Source organism: Schistocerca americana, chromosome 7, assembly GCF_021461395.2.
Source record: "Schistocerca americana isolate TAMUIC-IGC-003095 chromosome 7, iqSchAmer2.1, whole genome shotgun sequence".
NCBI lineage: Eukaryota > Metazoa > Arthropoda > Insecta > Orthoptera > Acrididae > Schistocerca > Schistocerca americana.
Window position 1 is genome coordinate 578,594,881 of NC_060125.1, and position 17,000 is coordinate 578,611,880.

General features: G+C 42.6%; 1 long non-coding RNA gene across 1 annotated transcript in view; it reads right to left on the minus strand.

The window, feature by feature from the left end:
• The window catches only part of LOC124622371, a 59,326-nt gene that overhangs the window by 17,798 nt on the left and 24,528 nt on the right, over window positions 1-17,000 (minus strand). Inside the window, exon 2 of the long non-coding RNA XR_006980626.1 lies at window positions 2,594-2,733. This is a non-coding gene — a long non-coding RNA (uncharacterized LOC124622371). The remainder of the gene's footprint in view (window positions 1-2,593; window positions 2,734-17,000) is intronic.

The following is a 17,000-nucleotide window of genomic DNA, read 5'->3' on the forward strand; positions in this document are numbered from 1 at the left end:
CTTTCTCTAAGTCTACAAATGCTAGAAACGTAGGTTTGCCTTTCCTTAATCTTTCTTCTAAGATAAGTCGTACGGTCAGTATTGCCTCACGTGTTCCAGTGTTTCTACGGAATCCAAACTGATCTTCCCCGAGGTCGGCTTCTACTAGTTTTTCCATTCGCCTGTAAAGAATTCGTGTTAGTATTTTGCAGCTGTGGCTTATTAAACTGATAGTTCGGTAATTTTCACATCTGTCAACACCTGCTTTCTTTGGGATTGGAATTATTATATTCTTCTTGGAGTCTGAGGGTATTTCGCCTGTTTCATACATCTTGCTCACCAGATGGTAGAGTTTTGACAGGACTGGCTCTCCCAAGGCCGTCAGTAGTTCCAATGGAATGTTGTCTACTCCGTGGGCCTTGTTCCGACTCAGGTCTTTCAGTGCTCTGTCAAACTCTTCACGCAGTATCATATCTCCCATTTCATCTTCATCTACAGCCTCTCCCATTTCCATAATATTGTCCTCAGGTACATTGCCCTTGTATAGACCCTCTATATACTCCTTCCACCTTTCTGCTTTCCCTTCTTTGCTTAGAACTGGGTTTCCATCTGAGCTCTTGATGTTCACACAAGTGGTTCTCTTTTCTCCAAAGGTCTCTAATTTTCCTGTAGGCAGTATCTATCTTACCCCTAGTGAGATAAGCCTCTACATCCTTACATTTGTCCTCTAGCCATCCCTGCTTAGCCATTTTGCACTTCCTGTCGATCTCATTTTTGAGATGTTTGTATTCCTTTTTGCCTGCTTCATTTACTGCATTTTTATGTTTTCTCCTTTCATCAATTAAATTCAATATTTCTTCTGTTACCCAAGGATTTCTACTAGCCCTCGTCTTTTTACCTACTTGATCCTCTGCTGCCTTCACTACTTCATCCCTCAAAGCTACCCATTCTTCTTCTACTGTATTTCTTTCACCCATTCCTGTCAATTGTTCCCTTATGCTCTCCCTGAAACTCTGTACATCCTCTGGTTCTTTCAGTTTATTCAGGTCCCATCTCCTTAAATTCCCACCTTTTTGCAGTTTCTTCAGTTTTAATCTACAGGTCATAACCAATAGATTGTGGTCAGAGTCCACATCTGCCCCTGGAAATGTCTTAAAATTTAAAACCTGGTTCCTAAATCTCTGTCTTACCATTATATAATCTATCTGATACCTTTTAGTATCTCCAGGGTTCTTCCATGTATACAACCTTCTTTTATGATTCTTGAACCAAGTGTTAGCTATGATTATGCTCTGTGCAAAATTCTAACAGACGGCTTCCTCTTTCATTTCTTAGCCCCAATCCATATTCACCTACTACGATTCCTTCTCTCCCTTTCCTACACTCGAATTCCAGTCATCCATGACTATTAAATTTTCATCTCCCTTCACTATCTGAATAATTTCTTTTATTTCATCATACATTTCTTCAATTTCTTCGTCATCTGCAGAGCTAGTTGGCATATAAACTTGTACTACTGTAGTAAGTGTGGGCTTCGTATCTATCTTGGCCACAACAATGCGTTCGCTGTGCTGTTTGTAGTAGCTTACCCACATTCCTATTTTCCTATTCATTATTAAACCTACTCCTGCATTACCCCTATTTGATTATGTGTTTATAACCCTGTAGTCACCTGACCAGAAGTCTTGTTCCTCCTGCCACTGAACTTCACTAATTCCCACTATATCTAACTTTAACCTATCCATTTCCCCTTTTAAATTTGCTAACCTACCTGCACGATTAAGGGATCTGACATTCCACGCTCTGATCCACAGAATGCCAGTTTTCTTTCTGCTGATAACGACATCCTCTTGAATAGTCCCCGCCCGGAGATCCGAATGGGGGACTCTTTTACCTCCAGAATATTTTACCCAAGAGGACGCCATCATCATTTAACCATACAGTAAAGCTGCATGCCCTCGGGAAAAATTACGGCTGTAGTTTCCCCTTGCTTTCAGCCGTTCGCAGTACCAGCACAGCAAGGCCGTTTTGGTTATTGTTACAAGGCCAGATCAGTCACTCATCCAGACTGTTGCCCCTGCAACTACTGAAAAGGCTGCTGCCCCTCTTCAGAAACCACACGTTTGTCTGGCCTCTCAACAGATACCCCTCCGTTGTGGTTGTACCTACGGAACGGCTATCCGTATCGCTGAGGTACGCAAGCCTCCCCACCAACTGCAAGGTCCATGGTTCATGGACATGACAAAAAGGTAGAACTTTGAGATGGAACCAGGATAAACTGAAGGAGCCAGAACTTTTTGAGTTTCAGATGGAGCATTCAGCTGTGTTAGCACGATGAAAACTATATTTTCAAAGGTTTGTCTGTCCTCAGCATGAATCTCCACATATCCAAAGTGACCAATTTGCCTGTTATGTCACATTCATTTACAAACTTTAACAATTACATGAGGCTTGCTTTCACCAACAAGTATTTTAGTATAAGTTTCTTTCTTGACATTTTGTCCACCATGGAAATCTAGTAGTGGCAGGCAACAGCAGAAGCTGCAGTTACAATGATTAGGAATTACAGGTAGCAGGATAGCCACACCAAGCACTTAACTTTTAGATACTGTACGTTGTATTGATGCTGTTAGCATCACCTCCTTGTTGCTTTGTTGAAACTTGTCACTGCCATTCCACTGATGGGTGGCTGCTACTAAATTTACTTCACTGAATCCATCTCAATTTGGCCAGGAGGGACCAAAATGTTAGTATCTGCAGACAAAAATATAAAACATAAATGTACTGGAGGACTATGAATTCAGGAAGACTGGATAAAAAGTCAGATTCATTTGGATTGTGATGAATGAGTTGAGATAATCACTTGTTATTCTTAATTAGGTTAATATTTGTATGTCAAAATACGAGGGCAGTTCAATAAGTAATGCAACACATTTTTTTTCTCGGCCAATTTTGGTTGAAAAAACCGGAAATTTCTTGTGGAATATTTTCAAACATTCCCGCTTCATCTCGTACAGTTTCATTGACTTCCGACAGGTGGCAGCGCTGTACGGAGCTGTTAAAATGGCGTCTGTAACGGATGTGCGTTGCAAACAACGGGCAGTGATCGAGTTTCTTTTGGCGAAAAACCAGGGCATCTCAGATATTCATAGGCGCTTGCAGAATGTCTACGGTGATCTGGCAGTGGACAAAAGCACGGTGAGTCATTGGGCAAAGCGCGTGTCATCATCGCCGCAAGGTCAAGCAAGACTGTCTGATCTCCCGCGTGCGGGCCGGCCGTGCACAGCTGTGACTCCTGCAATGGCGGCGCGTGCGAGCACACTCGTTCGAGATGATCGACGGATCACCATCAAACAACTCAGTGCTCAACTTGACATCTCTGTTGGTAGTGCTGTCACAATTGTTCACCAGTTGGGATATTCAAAGGTTTGTTCCCGCTGGGTCCCTCGTTGTCTAACCGAACACCATAAAGAGCAAAGGAGAACCATCTGTGCGGAATTGCTTGCTCGTCATGTGGCTGAGGGTGACAATTTCTTGTCAAAGATTGTTACAGGCGATGAAACATGGGTTCATCACTTCGAACCTGAAACAAAACGGCAATCAATGGAGTGGCGCCACACCCACTCCCCTACCAAGAAAAAGTTTAAAGCCATACCCTCAGCCGGTAAAGTCATGGTTACAGTCTTCTGGGACGCTGAAGGGGTTATTCTGTTCGATGTCCTTCCTCATGATCAAACGATCAACTCTGAAGTGTATTATGCTACTCTTCAGAAATTGAAGAAACGACTTCAGCGTGTTCGTAGGCACAAAAATCTGAACGAACTTCTCCTTCTTCATGACAACGCAAGACCTCACACAAGTCTTAAAACTTCAGTGGGCTGTTCTTCCTCATGCACCCTACAGCCCCGATCTCGCACTGTCGGATTTCCATATGTTTGGCCCAATGAAGGATGCAATCCGTGGGAGGCACTACGCGGATGAAGAAGAAGTTGTTGATGCAGTACGACGTTGGCTCCAACATCGACCAGTGGAATGGTACCGTGCAGGCATACAGGCCCTCATTTCAAGGTGGCGTAAGGCCGTAGCATTGAATGGATATTACGTTGAAAAATAGTGTTGTGTAGCTAAAAGATTGGGGAATAACCTGGTGTATTTCAATGCTGAATAAAACAACCCCTGTTTCAGAAAAAAAAAATGTGTTGCATTACTTATTGAACTGCCCTCGTATATGTAATTGCTGTTTTACATGGTGCATGGTCATGAGTTATGGACAGCCAACCAACCAACGGTCCATTCATCATACCTTGTTCTCACCATTACCACAGCAAGTCTATTGTTATGTGCCCTTGGAGGGATGGCCTACTGACTATTGTTGCTCAGGGACAAATACCTCAAGAGAGGGCAGCAATTCAAGTGACTTAGTCAAATGTATAACCAAACTATTGGCCTAAGAATCATGAAGGAAGATTATATACGTAGAAGAGACCTGACAGCACTGGAAGATTTCAGCTTGATTATGTACTGCTAAGACAGTGATATCAGAACCAGATTTTAAACTATAAGACATTGTTAAGGGTAGATGTGAACTCTGATCATAATTTACTGCTTATGAACTAGAAATAAAAACTGAAAAAATTACAAAAAGGTAGGACTTTGAGATGGGACCAGGATAAACTGAAGGAGCCAGAACTTTTTGAGTTTCAGAGGGAGCATTCAGCAATATTGGGCTGAAACAGAGGAAAGAAATGCAATAGAAGACAAATGGGTGGCCTTGCCTTTGCACTTTGTCAGTTTTAGGATGCTGTGGAGTGACTGAGCTCAGAAGTCACATTGTTATGGCTCTGTAATGCATGACTCATAGAATGACACATTAGTTGCTGTGATACTGCATCATTTGCAATTCTTGATTATGGCCTGGCTCAATGTAGCACTGTATAACGAGTGGTGCCGTGCCTTCTGCAACATACCACTGGTTGAATCACACTGTATCAGCTGGATCTGATTCTCTGCCATCAGCACCGAGTAAGAAATCTAAAAATTTATTTGCACACTCATGAATTGAATTTGCAACAACTCTACCTTCTTCAAGTAATTCATCCAGAATTTTTCTTTGGTCTACCCATAACAACTGTATTTTACTTAGCTTATGTGACAGTAGATTATACCATTCAAGCTCTGTTAATATCTCATGAGAGTGAGTTACATTACTTGTTCCCACTTAAATCTAGGTTTTACTCTCTAATACAATTAAGATCTGTTTCATTCTACTTGCTATAATTTAATTACAGGTATTGATACTATTGGTTTCAGTTCCTACTTCTTAATTATGGTGTCAAACTGTTCTGCAGGGATATGGTGCAAAGGCAGGCCCAGAGGATTGTCAACTTTACGCCTCAACCACAGTTAGAGTATATAAGTTGCTATAAGAAACACTGGTATGTTAGCAGTAGAAAACTTATAGTGATGATCATCGGATGTTTTTCCTGGAAGTATGCTAGTAGTGGAAAAATTACAGTGATGATTGTCTGATGTTGTTTTTCCTGGAACTGTTCAATATGTTCGAACATCTGTTCTCTAGTAATGCACCCCTTTACTGATGCAGTTAGGTAACCTATTGACTGTAGGTGTTCCAGATTAAAAGCGTCATTAAGAAAGGTTAGATTTTGTGTAGGTAGGAAATTAAAATTCTTCTCTGACCAGTACAACTTTGCGTTGATACCTTGATCATGGTTGTACTAGTAATGGTTGCGGGTAACCAATAATTAGCTCCAGCTATATCACAAATCATGCAATTGATGGAGATACTGCTGTCATGATGTTTCATTCTTTCCGTGACTCTATGTTTCCCATCTTCATAACAGTTCATGATTAAAGTCTACATTATAAAGACTGAGAAAATCCAGTGGATAGCGACTTCCTGAAAATTTGGCTCAGCTTCCAGGACATCCCTGTGGAATGCTATTGTGTCAAGTTTACCTGAAAACAACTGAACATCTCACAACTGCGCATCCATTTGGACTATTCTGATCAGACAAATGGTAATGCTTTCTGTTCTACACCTTTTCAGTTTCTCTAATGTCATATGAGCATCTGCATCCTCGTGGTCCAAGATCACCAACACTTCCTTAGTTCGTAGTTGCACCCACTGATTCATGATTTCCCATTTCGTCAGGTATGGGTGGACGCTGTAACAATGATAATATGCATGTCTACCTACTACAGTGAATCAGATTGATACAAGCAGTCTTGTTTTATCTGTCTTCGACAGTTGCTACATGATAGAGGAGTGCTATAGTCTCTCATGTTAACTGAACTATAGCCTGAAACTCTGCTGGGAAGTTCTTCTGTGCTTGGTGTAAGCCTTTAAAAGACTACTGTGGAGGCAACAATTCTGAACTTAACTGTCTGTGCACTCACAATGTACTGTTTCTCGCATTCCTGCTACTGGACATCTTGCTTCATTAATGTTGTATGCCAGTACGTGTAATAGTCTAGTGACAATCATTTTTTCATCTAATGTTAATTGTTTCTGACAAACTGCCAAACAGTTATTTGCTGTTGCTACCATATTACGTACGCACTCTGCGAGTTCCACTGCTATCATCCATATTACTTTAGTATTGTTTAACATATTTTGCTCCAAATTCATGCATTGTGTGGTGTGCCACAGTGCTGCAGTATTAATACTTCCTACCATACCTTGCACATGACCTATCATCGCATTAAGTTCCCAAACATCCTATTCATTTGCTCAGGAAGGTTTTGAACAAGTTCCCTTCTGCCTTGATCCACCCCTTTCCCCCTAAACTGTTGATAGTGGCACTACATCTGTTAACTGCAACACCTATCCTCCTAGCTTCTAATAAGACATTTCCCATTCTTGATACTCATCACCAGTTTCTTAGAAAAAGACTCCTTTCTATGCTTCTTCACATAACTCTTTGAATCTGTGTTGTAGTCTATGGATCTCTTTCCTAACTTTCCATACCTTGACATTTAGTTCCAGCATCCAGTAGTGATCTGTCAACAAGGTTGCTTGTAAAACAAACTTTGGAGTTCAATGGTATAACAGTACAAAATGAAAAAAATAATACAATAAGGAAAGCACACAGCAACAAAACTTAATTATGAACTATAGGTTGCGCAACCTCAGTGTGCATTGTGCCTTGTGCACAGCACAAGTGCTGGGTGGTGCGTTCTCTTAAACTTCCTTGGTTTTCTGCTCTGCTGTGGCATAGATACTGGAATTTGTGGTACGGAATTGACTGAACCATCAAACAGTTTTACTCTCCTGATATGTACAATGGAAGTTTCAGTTGGTAAATGGACCTTAACATTGACCAGTTAGGTCATAATTAATTTGATATGAACCATTATATTACATCAGAAATATTTGGGTTTTCCCTTTCAGTGTGTAAGGACCGGTAACCAACACCCTTTGGCTGAGTCTTAAATGTATTAATTGACTCACATGTGGTACCATATGTTCTTGTCTTCCCAGGGCTTTTGTATTTGCTTGTCTGACCCTTTGCCAAACTTCGCAGCCATTTTCACAAACTCTTTTGCTGACTCAATGGCAGACCCTAACTTAGGTTGCAACAAGTTGAGGGAGATGGCATTTTACTTCTGTAGACTACCTCATACAGTGAGAGACTAGTACTAGTAAGCACCTTGGATATTGTACATGCCGATCACAAATTGGAGATATGTGACCTAGTCTTTATGTTGGCTGTTAACATAATAACTCATCGCCTTTGAGACTGTTCTATGAATATTCTGTTTGCCTGTGGGAGGAAGTGATTTGTCTGTAACTTGTGTACATGAAGTACATGGGACAGGTGTTTCATCTGAACAGATACATTTATCAGTCAGTGAAGTTTCTGGTACGTCAAACTTAAGAATCCAGTTATTCGCTAATGCCAAAGCAACCACAGTGACCTGCTAGTCAGTCAATTACGTTTGTTATTGTCACTGTTGCATTTCGAAATCTTTCCTGTCATCTTATTTTCTCTTTCTGTTTTTGCAAGTAGTTTCACTTTGTATTCACCTTCTCCTCTTTACCGAATCTACCATACAATTTTATCCCACCTATATATACTCAATAATACGTAACCCACTTCCAAACCATAACCAAAAAATTTTTTCCGCTTTCAACACTACCGCTGCTATAAAATCCACCATTTCCAGTTCACAAACAGTTCCTTTCAGCTATTAAACAGCCATTTCGGCTAGTTCTAATAACTTTCGCTTTTTTTCCATTTCCGTTTTTCCCACATCACTGATCTTTTTTAGCTGCTTCCCACAGGTTTTAACGTCATTATTTCTTCGTCAGACAATTGTTAGCCTCATTTTCACAATCTGCCACCACAAAACCACTCCTTTAATACATTTACACGCAGTTTTTTCGAAATTTTCCCGAATTTCTACATCCTTTAACGTGTTTTGGCGGCAACACAACCAACTAACCTTTGTGCACATAGTTGTCTACCAACCCAAGTTAACCACAGTATCAACATAGACCAGCTATAACCAACACTTTTTCGCCTTTTTTCACATCAGATCTCCAGTTGCTTTCTAGTTCACCTTTATCTCTCCCCATATATTTTTATTTTCATTTTCATTTCAGCCTCATGTTACACTTTCCACCTTCTAATACCATGTCACCCTCACAATATCCCCACAACGACCCCATTAAGTTTTATTTACATTCCTTCCACAAACACGCCTTTGCCCTAGCCAGATTACACTCCCATATTTTATTTTCTCAGGCTTGTCTGACATTTGGCATTAGCCCCAAAGGCCTCACACTTAAAAGTTCCCATCTCTGGCTGTAACCCTTCTTTCCATCAGTCCCTATACCAGTTCCAAACTGAACAATCCATTGCCCTCACCCACCTAATCCTTCACCTACACATCAACTCAGCCAATGAACACACCCGTCAACTCTTCTCCTTAATAAAAGTCCTCAATCTTTCCTCTCCCACATCCACACCGGCTCTTCAGAGCATCCTCCTACAGGCCAACCGCAAATTAGAACAGCATGCCACCCTCCACCTCAAAAAACTATCCAATCTCCTGGTTTCCCACCTCCGGAAAGGCAACTCACTCACCCTTCACAACCTTTCCAGCAAACCTCAACCTCCTCTCATTGCACACAGACCCAGTCTCTCCCATCTACTCAATCTCCCACTTCCAGCTCCACTCCCCCCGAAACCTCAAAATTCCAATCAACACAATCTGGAACCACAACACCCTAATTCAGTAGTTAACCTTTCCTCCAAACCTCTCTCCCAATCTGAAACCTCTGTCCTATCCAAAGGCCTCACCTTCAGCCCCACTCCCAGATTCAACCAAACAGCCCTTGTCAAAGATTTACTGTCCTACACCCGTACTCTCTGCTGGAAATATCACTTTGCCATGAAGAAAAATGATCCTAATCCTACTCCTAATGATCCAACTCCCCAAGACACTATCCAAATTGAACCCTGCCTGGAACAGTTCTGTCCTCCGTCACAGCGGGATCCACCTCCTCTTCCTCAAAATCACCCTCTCCAAACTTTCCAGGAATTTCTGACTTCCAGCCTTGCCTCTCAGTCCTTCTTAAAAAACCTTAATCCTACTCCCAACATCACCACTGCTGAAGCCCAGGCTATCCGTGATCTGAAGGCTGACCGATCCATCGTCATTCTTCCGGCGGACAAGGGTTCCACGACCGTGGTACTTGATCGTCGGGAGTATGTGGCTGACGGACTGCATCAGCTTTCAGACAACACTACATACAAAGTTTGCCAAGGTAATCCCATTCCTGATGCCCACGCGGAGCTTCAAGGAATCCTCAGAACCTTAGGCCCCCTACAAAACATTTCACCTGACTCCATCAACCTCCTGACCCCACCAACACCCCGCACCCCTACCTTCTACCTTCTTCCTAAAATTCACAAACCCAATCATCCCAGCCGTCCCATTGTAGCTGGTTACCAAGCCCCCACAGAACGTATCTCTGCCTACGTAGATCAACACCATCAACCCATTACATGCAGTCTCCCATCCTTCATCAAAGACACCAACCACTTTCTCGAACGCCTGGAATCCTTACCCAGTCTGTTACCCCCGGAAACCATCCTTGTAACTATTGATGCCACTTCCTTATACACAAATATTCCGCACATCCAGGGCCTCGCTGTGATGGAGCACTTCCTTTCGCGCCAATCACCTGCCACCCTACCTAAAACCTCTTTCCTCATTACCTTAGCCAACTTCATCCTGACCCACAACTTCTTCACTTTCGAAGGCCAGACATACCAACAATTAAAGGGAACAGCCATGGGTACCAGAATGGCCCCCCTTGTATGCCAACCTATTTATGGGTTGCTTAGAGGAAACCTTCTTGGTTACCCAAGCCTGCCAACCCAAAGTTTGGTACAGATTTATTGATGACATCTTCATGATCTGGACTCACAGTGAAGAAGAACTCCAGAATTTTCTCTCCAACCTCAACTCCTTTGGTTCCATCAGATTCACCTGGTCCTACTCCAAATCCCATGCCACTTTCCTTGACGTTGACCTCCACCTGTCCAATGGCCAGCTTCACACGTCCGTCCATATCAAACCCACCAACAAGCAACAGTACCTCCATTATGACAGCTGCCACCCATTCCACATCAAATGGTCCCTTCCCTACAGCCTAGGTCTTCGTGGCAAACGAATCTGCTCCAGTCCGGAATCCCTGAACCATTACACCAACAACTTGAAAACAGCTTTCACATCCCGCAACTACCCTCCCGACCTGGTACAGAAGCAAATAACCAGAGCCACTTCCTCATCTCCTCAAACCCAGAACCTCCCACAGAAGAGCCCCAAAAGTGCCCCACTTGTGACAGGATACTTTCCGGGACTGGATCAGACTCTGAATGTGGTTCTCCAGCAGGGATACGACTTCCTCAAATCCTGCCCTGAAATGAGATCCATCCTTCATGAAATCCTCCCCATTCCAGCAAGAGTGTCTTTCTGCCATCCACCTAACCTTCGTAACCTCTCAGTTCATCCCTATGAAATCCCCAAACCACCTTCCCTACCCTCTGGCTCCTACCCTTGTAACCGCCCCCGGTGTAAAACCTGTCCCATGCACCCTCCCACCACCACCTACACCAGTCCTGTAACCCGGAAGGTGTACACGATCAAAGGCAGAGCCATGTGTGAAAGCATCCACGTGATTTACCAACTGACCTGCCTACACTGTGAAGCTTTCTGTGTGGGAATGACCAGCAACAAACTGTCCATTCGCATGAATGGACACAGGGAGACAGTGTTTGTTGGTAATGAGGATCACCCTGTGGCTAAACATGCCTTGGTACACGGCCAGCACATCTTGGCACAATGTTACACCGTCCGGGTTATCTGGATACTTTCCACTAACACCAACCTGTCAGAACTCCGGAGACGGGAACTTGCCCATCAGTATATCCTCTCTTCTCGTTATCCGCCTGGCCTCAATCTCCGCTAATTTCAATTTGCCGCCGCTCATACCTCACCTGTCTTTCAACAACATCTTTGCCTCTGTACTTCCGCCTCGACTGACATCTCTGCCCAAACTCTTTGCCTTTACAAATGTCTGCTTGTGTCTGTGTATGTGTGGATGGATATGTGTGTGTGTGTGTGTGTGTGTGTGTGTGTGTGTGTGTGTGTGTGTGTGTGTGTGCGCGCGCGCGCGCGCGCGCGTGTGTGTGTGTACCTGTCCTTTTTCCCCCCTAAGGTAAATCTTTCCACTCCCGGGATTGGAATGACTCCTTACCCTCTCCCTTAAAACCCACATCCTTTCGGCTTTCCTCTCCTTCCCTCTTTCCTGATGAAGCAACCGTTTGTTGCGAAAGCTTGAATTTTGTGTGTATGTTTGTGTTTGTTTGTGTCTCTATCGACCTGCCAGCACTTTCGTTTGGTAAGTCACATCATCTTTGTTTTTAGATATATTTTTCCCACGTGGAATGTTTCCCTCTATTATATACATATCAGGAATTGTTCTCATAGCTATAAACTGGAAAAATTATCAATTATCACCATTATACACTTATTACCAGTTGGAATTCTGTTAAATGGATCCAAAATATCAAGCCCTATTATTTCAAAATGTTTTGATGCCTCTGGCAACCTTAAAGAGGAAAATTTTTATGGCCAAGATCAGCCTCTTGAGTGCATGGTATACAGTTTCAAGCTTATTGATGCACATCACATTATCTCATCCACCACCAAAACTTTTTGGCTCCTTTCTATCTGTCATTATTTGATTACCATGACCTGACAACACATTGTCACATGCCTGTTGTTGTAGCACTGTGACCATGCAGCTCAAAGGCTGCATGTTTCTTCTCAGGTTTATGTATGACTTTGTAGTCAAACTTGCTCAACTTAAGTGTTCACTTTGTCAACCTGCTAGAGGGTTCTTTCAAAAATAGCCATTTGAGTGAAGTGTGGTCTTTCACAACACTGAATTTCCACCAATACAGGTAACATCAAAAGTAAGTGGTCTCATAGATCACTTTCAACATTTCCTTCTCTGTGGTACAGTAATTGCGTTCTGCTTTGTCTAGCTGTCAAGATGTGTACACTACAGAATGCTCTTCATCATTATCTGTGCCAAGTTTTTAATGAATTTTTGATAACAGTTACAGAGGCCCAGAAAAGATTTTAACTGTTTCAGTGCTTGACGGGTTAAAAATTCAGAAACTGCTAACAGACAATGATCAGTTCATACACCCCGTTCACTAATGACATGACCCTAATACTTGACTTGAGTCTTTGCAAAATTACATTTTTCAATACTTAGCAAAAGATGTGCTGTCCACAGTTTACTAAATACTTCCTCCAGCAGTTTAACATGTATGTTCATATCGTCTGATAAACTACAAACTCACTGAGATTTACCATGCATTTTTTAGGTTGTACACCACGCAAAACCCTATTTAGCAATCTTTGGAATGTAGCTGACACATTTTTAATCCCAAATGGCATCCTGGAATATTGAAAATAACTCCCTGGGACCATAAAGGCTGTTTTATGTCTGTGCTCTGGCACTATTTCTGCCTGGTAGTAACTACTCTATAAATCCATTCTGGAAAAGAATTTATTTGTATCTGTCTGCTAAGTTATCAAGTGTCTCCATGGGACAGCTAACAGTGGTGGTGCGAGGATTCAAGTACCTATAGTTGCTACCACAACCATGGCCATGGATGCTGACCCCCCCCCCCCCCGCCGGCACCAAGGACTAATCACTGAGTTCTATGACGACTTCTATCAGCTGTCAGTCAATGAACTCTTGCATGACTGGTTGCAACTGCTTTGTTATATAATATGGTTTCCTATAAACTGGAGCATTATTCCTTGTTGACATTCAGTGTTGGGTAATCGAGATCATGGGTAACAGACGTGTGCATTAAACAAATCCGTCTGGTCACTGCCACAGTATGACCGACTTTGTTTCATAATGCAGAATCATTGACGGTATACTTGTGACTGTCATCAGTGCATGGCCTGTCTATATCCTCTCCATCCAGAATATCCAATGTGATGATCATTAAGCACTTCAGTAGACTCGCATCGTCCATACCAAAATTGTCTAGGCAGAACTGTACATTCACATTAGTTATGTGTGCTACACTTCTTCGTGCAGAACAGAGCATCATTTCCAAATGTTTACTATTTTCAAGTGCTCAACTACACCTTAACATTTCCTGTGGTAGGTCTGCACCAATAGAGACCCAAACTAATTTTGCTGTACTTGATGGAACATTATCATGGGAATACAATTTTAATGTGCATGTACACAGTACAGATGACCACACCTTGGTAACCCTGTGACATGCAACATTGCCTCACTTGAGCGGTATTACCCAACAGAAAACATGTCCCTCCAAGCTGAACTGTATGCCACAAAAGATCGATTTAGCATGAAGTTTAGTAAGAAAATCAAGCCCGAGAACTGCAGAATACCCACCAACCTGTGGCAATACCTCCATGTGCTCAGAAAAAATCTTAGACCCAATGCTAAACTTGAGCAGTGCCATCCCCAGTGAACTTATTATCATCATTACTGACTCCACATAACCTGTAACACAGAGACCCTAGTCTCTTCCTACTCACAAAGCTAGTATGACAACCAGTACATGTGCCCCTGTATCTACCAAATACCTATTTCCTTTTCTCCAACGAAACTTTACAGGCAGCATTCCATCTCTGCATCCACTCATGTAGTACTACACTTTATTGGGACAGTTTTCAGATGACTGACACATTCCTGTTTGCGTTTAATGAATGTTTTTGTTGATGCCGACTTACCCATTTATTATTCCTGCAAGCCCGTGATTTGTGAATGACTCATCCACACTTGTAGCATTCTGTCTGATGACAACATTGTTGGATATGGCCCTCATGCCCAAATCTGTGACACTTTATTACTGAAGTAAACACTCCGCAGTGACCACACCCCCTAGTTGCTATATCTATCTCTTCCAGTTGTGTGGAAATCCTGACAGCTGCGGCCAAATGAGATGCATTCTCTATTCTAGCCTTGCATGTCATTTCTATGGGAATGCCACACAAAAATATGCCAAGAGCCCTGTTCTTGGCATTGTCCTTTACTGGCTTCCTCATTGCGCATTAGCTTGTACATTTGAAGGTTGACTTTTTGGAGAAATATTCAATGGACTCATTAGGTTTCTGAGTCAATGTATTCAACTTCTTTTTGAAAAAGTGAGTACTGTTCTGCTTATGATACTGCTGTTGTAACCTCTCAGAAAGTTGTTTGAAGTTTGCACATCCTGCAAGGTCACGAGGTAAATAACATATGCTTCAGCCTCTTCAGTCAACCACAACCTGATCATATGAAGGCAAATTCTACACACACTACAATCTCATGCTGACTAACTTCAACATCGACAGGTGGAACATATGGCTGGCACAGGCTACAGCAAAATGCACACCTGACAGCTGTTAACTATGACTCATGACAGTTACCTTTAAAAGCAGGTAAGTCAGGAGGTTCACACGGTTGTACAAGTGTTACCTTCAGATTAAAATGAACATCCCTACAATCCACTGTGGCCAATGAAATGCACAATGAAACTGGCCAGTTACAGGGTACACAGATTGCTTCTCTCTCACTGCCCTGCATGGTACAAAACGTTGACTTCCAGATGAACACGATTGCTGATTACCAGTTGTAGCAGTGTGATAAGAGGCTCACTTCTTCACCAGTTGCAGCCACTTCTGACACCAGTTGTAGTGGGTTGTAGAGGTGATGGAGTGGTTGTAAGGTCCACTTCTGCACACCAGTTGTAGCAGTCACCCCTTGCATCAGGATTTGTAATGCACATGGAAGTAGAGCAGGTGAGGTGATGATGCTACTGGAGTAGGAAGCCAAGCTTGGAAGCTGGAGTGGATGGCTGTCATATGTCCTAAGGCATCAGTGAAACAGCAGTGCCTGAAATCTGATTTATTACTGCTGATTTTACAGTACAGACTGTCTTCTCCAGCACGTAGGTCTGCTGATTGCACACTCATGTCTAATAAGGAATACAGAGACAGCAACCTCGTTGGCTGTGCCAGCTGTGCAGGCCAGGACACAACAGTGATGTCATGCAGGTGGCTGGGGCTGGAGTCTATAGGTGCAAGCCTGCAACAGCTCACTGGTAGCTAGTGTGGCCTTCACGAGCACTATAGAAGAGGAACATGTGCAAGTGCCAACAGCATATTACGGATGGCAGGTGTCATGAAGGGGAAGCCCAAAAGTCAAATCAGCACCACAGCGTATAGACATGAAGGCTGTACTACATACAGCCAGGGTGGTGGTGCTGATGTTTCTCACCCAAGGGATTGTAGATGATAGTTTACAGTCACTCAGTATGGTCCTTCACCAAGGAAAGGCCCATGCTCATCCACATCTTCTTCAATCACAGAGGCAACCAAACAGTAGTGGCAGCTTGCAGCAGTTAGTCCCACTATAGTTGGCTGGTTGTGGCCTACGAGGCGAAGTCTTCTCTCGGCGCCAGGCAGCAAATTGCGATTCGCCAGTCAAGTTATCTTGTAACTAGCGAGACTGTCATTCTGTCAGAATCAGAGATGCTAACAGGATGACCAGACATTGAGGCTGAGGCTTCAGAAATGGTAGCACAATGGTTATTTCAAAAGTCCTGCACATTTTGCATGTGTTACCATTGTGGTGGTGTGATCAAGTTGAAATTCATGTCAGTTGCGAGTGATACTTTAGGCATGACAGTCATATATGTCTTTTCTGGTTTGCATGGCTGTGTTGTGGAGTAATACAGTTTTTAAATGGAAACTAAAACTGAGTCAGGTTGGATTACACATAGTGATCAGTGCTCCTACACCAGAACTGAATCTCTATGAGTAAACAACCCAATGGGAATTTACAACACTTTGAGAGAGGTGTGTTGGAATGGTATGGTGGATCATAGCACAGTATTATGGTGATCTACTCATTTCCATGAAAGCTGGCTAAGGACTGAGGACAACATAGGAAGTGGAAGGCCATCAACTGCAACAGGCTACACTTCTCCGCTTATTGTCAACGAGATTTTGAGAGAGGATTAATGAAAAACATGTGCAGAAACTGCATTTGAAGTCAGAATACCTGTCACTTCAGTTTACAGAATCATAAGCGAAAAGTTAAAAATGAGGAAATTTGCTGCCAGATGGATTCCTCACGACCTAGTGAAGAGCAGAAAGCAGATCACAAAAGAATCACAGAAGAATTGCTTCAACATTATCAAACAGAAGAAGAACAGTTTCTGAAAAGGATTGTTGCACTTCACAAAAGCTAGTTATGAGATTTTGAGCCGGAACTGGTCTCAGTTGTCACAATGGAAAAGTCCCAATTCTTCATGCCTGAAAAAATTCTGTCACCAACAATTAATGATCTTCACGTATGAGATGAATGGAGTCATAGCTACAAAAAGAGTGCCTCAGAGGATGTCTGTAATAGGCACAAACAACAAACTATTTCTGCAAAG